Source organism: Orycteropus afer, unplaced genomic scaffold (genome assembly GCF_000298275.1).
Source record: "Orycteropus afer afer isolate SDZICR_OR568_19922 unplaced genomic scaffold, OryAfe1.0 scaffold00181, whole genome shotgun sequence".
In the NCBI taxonomy this organism is placed as follows: domain Eukaryota; kingdom Metazoa; phylum Chordata; class Mammalia; order Tubulidentata; family Orycteropodidae; genus Orycteropus; species Orycteropus afer.
This window is the reverse complement of record NW_006921768.1, coordinates 6541635-6555271: the sequence shown is the minus strand read 5'-3', so window position 1 is coordinate 6555271 and position 13637 is coordinate 6541635.

The window sequence follows — 13637 nt, the reverse complement described above, 5'->3', positions numbered from 1 at the left end:
CTTTGGTCTGTCTTTCAATCCTTTGAAGATACCTAAAGATAATTCTTTTGAATTCCTTATCAGAGAGTTCCAATGCTGCTTCTTCCTTAAGGATGTTTTTTGGGTCTGTATCCTGCTCCCTTGTTTCTACCACTTTATCTCACTTCTTTGTGTGGACTGGGATGGTCTGTTGTCTCTGAGGCATCATGGCATTGTTGTATTTAGATCTCTCTTAACTGTTTGTGAAGAGCAGCCAAAGGTGATTCAGGCTCTTCTTGGTGTTTTTTTATCATTGGCCCCTTGGTAGAGAAGGAGGTAGTGGCTCTCACTCTGTAAGTGAAGTTGCAGGAGGTGTGGGTGTAGTTGTGTCTATAGGGACTGTTGCTGTCTCCCACTCAGTTAGACAAAAATTACAATTGAATAACCATCAAAAAAGCCAGTAGATGTCTTTATCTGGTTGCTTAACTCATAGATTTGGAACTTGCGAGCCTAAATTTATTGCACAATTTTGCATAGTAAGATGCTTTTTAGAAGTGCATGTTCTCACCTTCCATGCAGGGCACACAGCTCAATTCTGGCTAACACACCTCATGCACAACCACCATTCATCTGTCAGTGGAGGCTTGTGTGTTGTTATGATGCTGAACAGGTCTCAGTGGAGCTTCTCAGTTGGACTATGAAGAAAGGCCTGGAGATCTAACTCCAAATATCAGCCAATGGAAACCCCATGGATTATGAAAGTTGGATGTACAACCAATCATGGGGATAGAGTGGATGAGGTAGCTTTGTTCTTTTGTGTATAGGGTTACCATGAGGGTTGAGGATGACTGGATGACAGTTAATAACAACAACAAATCATGTTATAGCAGAACTGACTACATATCGACTATACTACTAGTATAGTAGGCAGGTGCTAGGAATATTGTTGTTGTTGTTGTTATGTATCTTCGAATTGGACCCAAGTCATAGTGTCCCTTCCTTGGGTTTTTGAGGAGGTATCAGTACGGAAGTAGTTTGCCCCACCTTCCTTCCAAGGAGTGGCTGGTGAGTGTGAAGCTCCTCCTTTCACTACTAGGAGATAGAATAACGTACTGCATACAACCATATGCTCCCAGATTACAGGATTCTAAAGTCAAGTCCTAATTCTGCCACTTAGGAGTTATATGTCCCTGAATCATTTCTTTAAGCCCTAGTTTGAACATCTTTGTAAACTGTCAACAGCATTTGTGTGGTAAGGTCATATAAGAATTTAATTATTTAAAATCATGTAAAATGTTGCATGAAGTACAAGATTCCAGAAGATTTTAGTAAATTTTAGCTTTCATAGTTATTATCATTTGTTTTAATTATTATTTTCAATATTTTTATCCATCTCCTTAGATGGTCTGTCTCATTAAAGCTTTCTCTAACCTACTACACAAGCTATGAGGTTCTTTAACTTTTGCTTTATGTGTAAATATAATATGGATCTTAAAATCTGTATCACTAATCTTCATAAATATCCTACCTTGCCTCATCTCTGCCCAGTTTTTTAAAATTCTTACTTCTGGGATAAAATTATCTTCTTCCCACATGGAAATATTTTAACCAAAGGCATTTATCCATAAAATCCTGATAGATTTGACTGAAGGTTTAGGCATATAAGTAATGGAGGATATTGTGTTATTATTTGAAATTGATCTAAATAATGGGAGAACATCAGATATGACTTTCAGAGGAAATTTAATGAACAGAACACTCAGTGGATAGAGAAGGAATATCAAATAAATTGCAAATGTAAAATATTTAGCTGTCATTTATTTGCAAATTAATTTCCTAAACCTAGTGCCCCTGCCACTTGCTTTTTTTTTTCTTATCTCTTATTTCTTGCTTTTGGCTTGAAGGTCATAAGAATAAACCACAGGAACAACAAACTATTGATGTTTACAAATCTATAATTACTTAAGTAAAACAGAATCATAGCATTTTTACTCTAACATTGATGTAATGATATGGACAGAAGATGTATTATAAAATTGGCAGAAATTCACCGACTGATGTCAGAATTTTGGAACTTTTAGTTTCACATATTTCACTGGAAGAGTACCAATTCCTGCTATTGCCCTCAATTACTGCACCAATTTGTCTCAATTATATGGCTTAAATTTTAATGTAGCCTCAACAAGGAATTCTATGGCAGCATTTCACAATGGTGATAGAAGTCATCAATTCTATAAAATAATTATGTTGGAAATTGGCAACAATTTACTAAACAATGTTGAGCAGTTATCAAATAGGAGTAATCTGACACAGGGCAGAGAGCCTTTGTTGTAAGATGTCATTGGTCATTTCAGTCCATTAGCTTGTAAACACTAGGGCAAACTGTCCAGATGTCTCTGGATAAAGCTGAGGTGAAAAAGTCCCGGGGATATGGCAAAAGTAGAAGACTCAGCTCCAGTGGGCTCCAATACAATAATTCATTTCTCATATAATGTGAGAAGTTTTATGGCCTTTTCCATTTGAGAAAATGTCACCAAATTGTGGCAGGGGAAATTTGTGATGTAAATCACTTAATCTAGTACTATATACAAAAACAAAAACAAAAATAAACCCAAACTCACTGCCATCAAGTCGATTCCAATTCATAGTGACCCATCCATAGGTTCCTGAGGCGATATCTCTATGGAAGTAGGTTGGCCAGTCTTCCTTCCAAATCTAGTACTATATAGGTTTTTTGTTTTTTTTCAGTAATTTTTTGTTTTTCTTGCTTTATTATTTAAGCAGATATGTGTGTACCAAACCAAACTCACTGCCATCTCTTAAATTCCAACTCATAGGGTCCCCCACTGGGTTTCCAATGCTGTAAATCTTTATGGAAGCAGACTGCCTCATCTTTCTTCCACAGAGTGGCTTGTGGCTTTGAACTAATGACTTTTTGTTAGCAGCCAAATACCTCAATGACTACACCACCAGAGCTCCTTAGATATGTATGATCCTTTTCTTTGGAAGTAATACTTTACATGGAATTGTTAACAACTTAATAATTGGCCTATAATTTTGAAAAGTTTCTGGGTTCTTCAATGAGATTCCATTGCATGCATATTTTTTTTTTCCTATGAAACTATACATGTGACTTTACCATGCATGCCATTTAGAAAATTAAAACTTAAGTAAAAGAATGGAATCTGCTTTTAAAATTCCCAGAATAGTAACATATATTTAATAAAGCATGCATCCATTTCAACTCAATTCCAAACCTTGCTCTGTGTTCAGGCCTAAACTAGAAGCTTTAGAGAATACAAAAGAATTCTATCTCCCATTGTGTAGGTGAGCTCAAGCAGGTATACTACTTGCTCATAGACATGAGCAAAAAGATAAGTTCTGGAATTAATTATAAATTTTTGAAAATCAAACTTAGGATATTAATAAAATAATAAAGGTTTCCTGCTAAAAGAACAAGAATGAGCAGATGATAAAAGACACACAAGCTGGAATAATAAGAGGAAGCTAGGTGGAACAAAAATCAAGAACCTAATTTTCAGCTTGTTTATTCAGGGGAGGGAATATCGATGCTTCAGCAACAATTGTATCTAAATAGTCTTTGAAAATAGCACAATATAAAAAATGCCACTGTTAAGGTAATTGCTGAAAAGCAATGATGCCTGAAAATATTTGTTTAGCTATTTATAATTCTTAAAAAAAATCAAAGATTGAATTTGTAAACTTAAGGAAAATGAGAACATTTAATCTTTATGCATACTCCTGAAGCTAAGTGCTATTGATCTGGCCTTTCAGGAGGGCTCAAGTGTCCCCAGGTTTCCACAGGTGGTCTTTAGGGGCTTCATTATGAAGGGGAGGTTCTGGCAGGGGTGTAGTCATCATCAGGAAGATCTGACAGGAGATAGCAGGGAAGACCTGAGAGAAAATGAAATAGAAAAAACAGACTCCACTCTCAGGAAACTAGAGTACTTATAGGACATCAAAGTATGGGTTCTAGAAAAATGGAAATTAACAGTTAAGGCTGGGAACCATAGACCTAGGTTACAATCTAGGTATGAAGCTCTTTATATGTAGGTATGAAGCTCTTTATATGATACTGGTGAAGTTACTTGCAGGCTTATTTATCTAAGCCGTAAAAAAGAGAAAATTTTAACATATACCATGTATAAGTCTTTTCAGAATTAAATATTATAATTTAATATAGCATTTGGCACATCATAAATATTCCAAAAAAATGAAGCTTTTTTTTTTTTCTTTTTTAAAATTAAGACTGATCTAAAATTGATTGCTGAAGGAGCTCTGGTAGCGTAGTACCTACGATACTTTACTGCTAACCAGAAGACTGGTGGTTCAAACACACCGGCCACTCCTTAGAAAGAAGGTTGGACAATCTATTGTAGTGATGCTGCCTTGGAAACCCAAGGAGTCGCCACTATGAGTCATATCTGACTCCACGGCACATAACAACAAGGTGGGTGGGTGTTAATGGCTCCAGTGATGAAAGGATGCAAGGCTAGAGCCTCAGATCACAGCTGATGACAAGAGCCAGTGATGACAGGGTGACAGAGACACAGGTTTCCATTGTCTTGAAGTTGTTAAAATACTGTGTTAATGGATATTTTGTTTTTTCCTAGGGAAAGCATTCAGATATCATTGGCTTCTCTAAGGAATGTATAACTTAAATATAAGTTTAGAAAACTCTAATGGAGATTTTTCTCTCTTTTTTGAGATCCTTCAGTGGAAGTCCTACTCCCTTCTTGTTTCTATGGGCTGCATAGCCAACTTATATTTGCAAAGCTGACAGAGGTGTGAATCAATACAGAGACATTCACGGCCACTTTGGTGAGCTTGGGCATCTCTGCGTGATGTGGGATTACCTGGAAGTTATGACTGAGATGAGTAGATTTACTTAGGCTTTTGTGGAAAACATATTTTATTCAGTTCAAAATCTATTGCTTGTTTTATATCTGTGATGCTATTGTATCTTTTACAAATTTTAAATTGCTTTGATTCATAGATATATAATATTCTTGTCCAGGAAAGCTACTTCATTTTATTTTATTTTTTTAATTTTTATTTTTATTGTGATTTGGGTGAAAATTTACAGAGCAAATACACTTTCCATACAGCAGATCACATACACTTTGTCTCATGACATTGACCATAATTTAGTACAATGCAACATCTCCTCTCCCACTTCCTCCCAATAGGTACCACTTCCCTGTGACCATCCCTCCATGCACTCCTACCCTTGAGCTGTCTCCCTGTGCCTGAGCAGCCCTTCTTTCTCTCTTACTTGTTCTCTCCAAGGAGTGTATCTACTTCAGATAAATGCTCAACTAGTATGCCTGTCTACTGCTTGGCTGGAAGCTACAGATATGTGTTCAATTCCAGACCTGAAGGACAGCTAAGGGCCATAGTCTCAGTGGTTCCACCAGGCTCCATCAGGCCAGTAAACCTGTTCCCCGCTTTTTTTTTTTTTCTCCAAATGATTTTGAGTTTTGTTCCACGTTGTTCCCCCTGTCTATCCAGGATCTCCAACAAAGATCCTCTTCCAAGTGGTTGAGAATAGTAGCCGAGCACCGTCTATTTCCTCTGGTCTCATAGTTGTATAGACTGCAGATCAGATGGTGTACCAGTCGCTAGGACTGATTGTTTCCGTGAATTTTTGGTTTTCTTCATTCTTCTTGGCCCTGGATGAGGAGAGACCCATCGTTGCATCTAGATGGCAGCTTGCAAGCTTTTAAGATCTCAGTCGCTACTAGCCACAGCAGAAGGTGGAACAATGATTTGTGTAGTATGTTATGCCAATTGAGCTTGATGTCCTCTGGACTATGGTCCCAAGCCCACAGGTTCAACTACTCGGTCCCTCTGGGCACCTGTCAGTGGCCAAGCAGTGACTAAAACCTTGCCCCAGTAAAGCTACTTTAATTTGGTAACTCTGGCATGGATCCTATTTTATTTCTAAAATTATTGTTCTTCTCAAGATTATTCAGATCAAGAGGTTGTCAATTGGATGCCCCTTGCTGGGTTCATATGCTATTTAGTTCTAGCTTCAAATGCTTTTGGAAGGAGGTGGAGTGTTAATAAATAAAGAAAAATCTAGTTGCACTGGCTTCAATCTGACAGTATAGAAAGAAGTGTATTCTGATTCTTTGAATCACAAATTTTACCTCCTGACACCATTCCTCAGCTATAATTCCACTGAAATTGTCTAATGAGGGCATAGCATGTTTGTTTTTCTCTTAATAAATATAAAAAAGTATCAAAGTATTTCAAAAATATTTTAAATTATCACTGCTTTTATCCTATCAAATGACAAAATACGTGTTTGAGTTCCATTTGTTCCATTCCAACATGAAATAATTTAGATTGTTGCTGATATCAATCATTTCCTTTTCAATACTATAATTCAAGGTCAGTTTATCCATAAATACGAGCTAATTAAAATAACCCTAGGTGGAATCAAATTAAGTCATCTGGTGGAGGGTTAAATTTAGATGACATTTCTTATTAAGTATTTTCGTTGAAAGTTATGATACACAGTAACATCCTAATAACTATTTATATAGTGGAAAGCTCATTACCATTTTTCAGAATGCGTAGTACCTAAAGAAGAGTCACTGCCTCTTTTACATTTTCATTAAATTATCTTCTTACTAAAAGCTTCAAGTACAAGAATTACAAGAATAGGTTGACATTTTTGCTTCAATCAACAAGAATACGACATGCCAACTCTATCTATATAGCCCTTCAAACATATTTGGTCAATAATATTTCATTTTCATTAAAAATATGTTCTTTCTTTTACATTAATACGTTTTATTTGGGAAGGTTGCTCATAGTCAAAGGTTCATAGTTTTATTTATTTATTTTTAATTTCCTTGGTTTATTGAGAAAGAGAGCATTGATGTAAAAATGTGTCACTACAAATCTAAACCATATCCCACCATCTATAATATTATCCATAATGATTACGGTGAATATTGATGAGCCTGGCACAGTGCAAGATCTCTAAGTTTTTCTGAATCATCAAGAAATGATTAAATTATTGAGACTCACAGGATGGAATATGAATCAGAAAAGTTGTTTTGTGGTACTGACCGGAGTACTCATTGCTACTGCAATGGTGGGCAAAGTTTTTCAAAACTCTGTGCCTCAGTGTCCCCATTTATCAAATTGAATTAATATAATATTTATTGTCTCAAAGGGTTGTAAGTATCATGATGTAATGGATTTGACTATACTTTATAGAAACAGCCTTGTGGTACAGTGGTTAAATGTTCGGCTGCTAATCCAAAGGTGGACAGTTCAAACCCACCAGTCACTCCATAGGAGAAAGATGTGGCAGTCTGCTTCCGTAAAGTTTACAGCCTTGGAAAACCTGTATGAGGCAGTTCTACTCTGTTGAATATGGTTACTATGAGTCAGAATTGACTCAGCGGCAGCGGGTTAGGTTGGCTTTGGTGTGTATAGATTCTTTGAAGAGCTATTTAAGTATATGGTATTTGCAGTTTAAGAGGAAAGGTTTCTTGTGTTCTAATACATCGAAATTAGTAATAATAATAATAATAATAATAATAATAATAATAATGTCAGAACTTCCCTTACGTTTCATGTAGGCTACCTGAGCCTACTGATTTTATAATTTAATATTTTTGTTGAGATAACTGTAGGCTCACATGTAGTGGTATGTAGTAACAGACCGATCCTGTATGTGCTCTACACAGTGTCCCTCAATGGTAACATTGGAAAACTATAGTACAATATCACAATCTGGATATTGACATTGATTTTATTCAGATTTCCAAGTTTTACTTGCACTCATTTTATATGTGTAATTGGTTGTATACAATTTTATCACATGTGGATTCCTATAGGTTTATTATGAAATCAAGATAAAGAACAGTCCTATCATCATAGACTCTCTTCTGTTGCCCCCCTTTTTTTTAACCAAACCTCCCTCCCTCCCCTCTCTCTCAGCATTAATCTGTTATCCTTTGTCAAAGATTTTGTCATTGCAAGAATGTTATACAAGTGGAATTATATGGCTTCTTTGAGAATTGGCTTCTTTTCACTCAGCATAATTCCCTGGAGATTCCCCAAGTTGTTGCATGTATCAATAGCTTGTTCTATGTTTATTACTGAGTATATTCCACAGTATGGGTAGGACACAGTTTGTTAATCATTCACCAATTAAAGGATGTCTGGCTTGATTCAACTTTTTGATTATTTTGAGTAAACCTGCTATGAAAATTCATGTACAAGTTTTTCCATGAGCATTAAGTTTTCATTTCTCTGGGATAGATATCTAAGAGTGCAATTACTAAGCTATACTTAGAAATTGTGTGTTTAGTTTTATAAGAAACTGCTAAACTGTTCTTCTGAGTGATTTTACTATTCTCCATTCCACTCAGCAATGTATGAGTGATCTACTCACTCTATATCTTTGTCAACATTTGATGTTAGTACTATTTTTATATTTTACTAGTTTTAATAGGTATATAATGAAATCTTATTGTGGTTTTCATTTGCATTTCCTTGATGGCTAATGATGAACATTTTTCAATATGCTTATTTACCATTTCATATCCTTTTTGGTGAAATGTCTCCATTTATTTTGCTTCTTTTCTATCATGATATTTTCAATTTCCTCATGTGCATGCAAAAGCTGGACAATGAATAAGGAATAACTAAGAGTAATGTATGCCTTTGAATTATGGTGTTGTTGAAGAATACTGAATATAGCATGTATTGCCAGAAGAATGAACATGTCTGTCTTGGAATGCTCCTTAAATGTGAGAATAGTGAGATTCTGTCTCATTTACTTGGACATGCTATCAGGAGGGACCAGTCCTGGGAGAAAGACATTATGCTTGGTAAAATAGATGGTTAATGAAAAAGAAGAAGGTCTTCAACAAAATGGAATGACACAGAGGCTGCAACAATGCACTCAAACATGGCAACGGTTGTGAGGATAGTACAGGACTGGGCAATGTTTCCTTCTGTTGTACATAGGGTTACAGAGTCGGAGCCAGCACCTAGCAACAGCAGAGTAATTCTGCCCATCTTATTCTTTTTTCTTTTTCAAGATTGTTTTAGCTATTGGTGAATCTGTGCATTGTCATATAAGGCTAAGAGTATGTAAGAATAAGCTTGTTCATATCAAAGGTGCGGTTGTTAAGGCATTCATCTGCTAACCAAAAGGTCAAACCCACCAGCTGCTCCACAGAAGATGGGACACTTTGTTTCCATAAAGATCACAGCCTTGGAAACCCCCTGGGCAGTTCTACTCTATCCTATAGGGTCATTATGAGTTGGAACCAATTCTGTGGCAGTCGGTTTGGTTTTATTCATGTTAAGAAAAAACCTCACTGGGATTTTGATACTAATTGCAGTAAACCTATAAGTCAATTTGGGGAGAATTGACAATTTTAGTACATTACATTTTTCAACCCATGAACACAGTATGTCTTAGGGTTTTTATTCTTTTCATCAGCATTTTGTGATTTTAAGTATACATATTTTGTACATGTTTTGCTAAGACTGCACCTATTTCATTTTCCTCATAGTGGTTGCTAATGGTATTATGCTTTTTAATTTCAGTTTCTGAATGTTCATTGTTAGTATATAAAATATGATTAATTTTTGTGTATTGATCATGTATTCTATGACCTTGCTGAACCCGTTAATTCATTCTTCAAGTTTATTTGTAGAAAAGCTTTTGGATATTCTAAGTAGTCAATCACATCATCTGCAAATGGGGACAATTTTTTTCTGCCTTTCCAATCTGTATTCCTTTTATTTTTTTTTTCTTGTCTTACTGCATAGGCCAGAACTTACAGCACTAAGTTGAATAGTAGTGGGAGAGTGGACATCCTTGCCTTGTTCCTAATCTTAGGGAAAAAGCATTCAGTCTTTCACCATTAAGTCTGATGTTAGCTGTAGTTTTTGTATGTGCTTTTTTTATCAAGCATAATAGTTACCATCTATACTAGTTAGCTGAGAATTTTAATCATGAAAATTTTGGCTTTTGTCTAATCCTTTTTTGCATAAGTGAATATGTTAATATAATTTTTCTTCTTCAGTCTGTTGATATTGTAGGTTACATTGATTGATTTTGAATGTTTAGCCACATTTACATACATGGAAAAATTCCATGTGGTTATGGTTTGTGATTCTTTTAATACATTGTTGGATGTGGCTTGCTACAATTTTATTGAGGATTTTGTGTCTAAGTTTGTGAGAGATATTAATCTTTTCCTGTGATTTCTTTTTCTGGTTTTGGCATCAGGGTAATGCCAGCCTCCTTAAGTGAGCTGGAAAGTATGCTGTTCTCTTCTATTTTCCAGAAAAGATTGTATAAAATTGATGCTAAATATTCATTAACTGTTTCAAAGATTTCTCCAGAGAAAATCTCTTCAGGGTGGATATTTCTACCTTGGGAACTTTTAAATTTTGATTCAAATTTATTTAATGGTTATGGAAATATATGTATGTGTGTGTGTGTGTGTGTATTGTTGTTGTTGTTGTTGTTGTTATGTGCCATGGAGTCGGACCCAACTCATAGTGACCTCTCTATATATATTTATTTCATCCTTGTGAGATATAGTAGTTTGTAGTTTTTGAGGGATTCTAATTTGTCCAATTTATCAGTGTAAAATTATTTCTGATATTCTCTTATTATGCTTTTAATAGCTGTAGGATCTGTAATGATAACCCCTCTTTTATTCCTGATATTCCCTCTCTCTTTTTTTAAATTTTATTGTGAATTGGGTGAACAATTTTACAGAACAAATTCATCTTCCATACAGCAGTTCATATACACTTTGTCTCATGACATTGACTGTACTCCCAAAATGCAACAGCTCTCCTCTCTCTTTCCCCTCATAGCCTCCTCTTCCCTGTGTTCTTCCCTCCCATGCACTCCTGCCCTCTGAGCAGTCTCCCTGTGCATACACAGCTCTTCTATTCTCCCAGGATTGATCTCTCCAAGGAGTGTATCTACCTAACGTAAACATTCAGCTCCTATGTCTGTCTTTTGTTTGTCTGGAAACCACAGGAGTGGGTTCAGTTCCAGACCTGAAGGGCAGCTAGGCACCATAGTCTCAGGGTTCTGCCAGGTTCTCTCAGACCAGAAAACCTGGTCCCTTTTTTTTTTTCTTCTTTTTTTATTGATTTTGAGTTTTCTTCCACATTGTTCTCCCATTCTATCCAGGATCTCCTACACAGGCTCCCCCTCTGAGTGGTTAGCAGTGGGAGCTGGGCACCTTCTTGTTCCTCTGGTCTCATAGTCATATAGGCTGAGGATTGCACGGTGTACCAGTCCCTTGGACTAATTGTTTCCATGTGTCTTTGGTTTTCTTCATTCTTCTTTCCTCTGGAAGAGGAGAGACCCATTGTTGCATCTAGATGGCCGCTTGCCAGCTTCTAAGATCCCAGTCATTACTTGCCAAAGTAGGATGTGGAACAAGGTTTTTGTGTAGTATGTTATGCCAATTGAGCTTGATGTCCTCTAGGACCATGGTCCCAAGCCCCCAGGTCCTATTACTAACCCCCTCTGGGTAGCTGACTGTGGCCAAGAAGTGACTACAATAACCTTGTCTCTTCTGAGCCCTGCTATATACCTGGAAATTCTTACAGAACATACAAATACACTTGTAGAAACATTGTCTGCCAACCCTACATATGGTCATGGGCACACTTTCCCCTGCATGTTGTTGTTGTTATGTTGTTATGTGCCGTCGAGTCAAACCCGACTCATAGCGACCCCTCCTTGGGCTTCCGAGGCAGTATCACTACGGAAGTAGGATTGCCCAACCTTTCTTCCGAGGAGTGGCTGGTGGGTTTGAACCGCCAGCCGTCTGGTTAGCAGGCAAATGTCTTAGCCACTATGCTACCAGAGCTCCCTTCCCCTGCATAGACATACTTAATTGTTTAGCCTATCAACCCATCTATCTACCCATAGATCAATGTTTGCCGTCACTGACAATGTCGTACTGTATATGCAAAAGGGTTCATCTTTGTTTTCTGTACCTCCCATGCACCTCTCTGTTTTCATCTTCCTCAATGACACTGTGTTGATCACTCACATTTGGTACATTGCCCTTCCCTTCGCCCAAATCAATACTTGTCTCTACCTATCTATCAATGTTCCTCTCCTCCCCTCCCACCCCTGATAATCAACAAAGAAAATTTCCTTCCTTATATAAACCTTTCCTTGACTTTTTTCAATAACGGACTAATACAATATTTGAACTTCTGTGACTGACTTATTTCACTCAGCATAATGTCCTCCGAGCTCATCAACATTATGGGGTGTTTTGCACATTCTATATTATTCTTTAGGGTTGCATGGTATTCTATTGTGTGTTTGTACCATAGTTTGGTTATCCATTTTTCTGTTGTGGGCACCTAGGTTGTTTCCATCTTTTGGCTATTGTAAATAGTGCTGTGATGAACATAGGTGTGCATATGTCTATTCTTGTCATGGCTCTCACTTCTTTAGGATATGTACCAAGTAATGGAATGGCTGAGTCAAATGGTATTTCTAATTCTAACTTTTTAGAGGAATCTCCATACTGCTTTCCACAGTGGTTGTACCATTTTACAGTCCCACCAGCAGTGTATGAGAGTCCCAATCTCTCCATATCTTCACCAGCATTTGTTATTTTCTGTCTTGTTGAACTTTGCTACTAGTGCTGGAGCAAGATGATATCTCATTGTTGTTTTGATTTTCATCTTTCTGATGGCTAATGATCGTGAGCATTTCTTCATATGTTTGTTGGCCGCCTGAATATCCTCCTTGGTAAAGTGTCTATTCATATCTTCTGCCCATTTTTTAATTGGGTTATTTGTCTTTTTGTTATTGAGGTATTGGAGTTTTCTATAAATTTTAGAGATAAGTCCCTTGTCAGATATGTCATTGCCAGATATTTTTTTCCAATCTGTAGTTTGTCTTTTTTACTCTTCTGGAGAAGTCTTTAGAATCACATAAAAACTTCGTTTTTAAAAGGTCCTATTCATCTATTTTATCTTCTGCTGTTCATGCATTTTGGGTTATGCTTGATAGTCTATTTATACCATATATTAGGGCCCCTAAATTTGCCCCTATTTTGCCCTTGAGGAGCTTTATAGTTTTAGGTTTCTCATTTAAATCTTTGGTCCATCTGGAGTTAATTTTTGTGTATGGTCTGAGGTAAAGATCTTGTTTCCTTTTTATGCAAATGTATATCCAGTTTTGCCAGGATCATTTTTTAAAGAGACCCTCTCTTCCCCATTGAGTGGATTTTAACCCTTTGTCAAAGATCAGCTGAACGTAAGTCAATGGATCTATTTCTGGGTTCTCAGTTGTATTCCATTGGTCTATGTGTCTGTCTTTGAACCAATACCAGGCAGTTTTGACTACTGTGGCTGTATAGTAGGTTTTGGACATTCTCTCTTTTTATTTTTGTTAGACTTGTGTGAAGTTCATAAATTTGTTGATTTTTTTCATAAACATTTTTTATTTTCTTTCTTCTTTTCCTACTTTTAATATTTCTGTTTTCTGCTCTTCTCTTTATTATTCCTTCCTTCTATTTGCTTTAGGTTTTCTTTTCTCTTCTTTTTCTAGTTCTTTGATATATGAACTTAGATTATTGATTTGAGACTTTTCTAATGTATGCATTTCAAATGTTAAA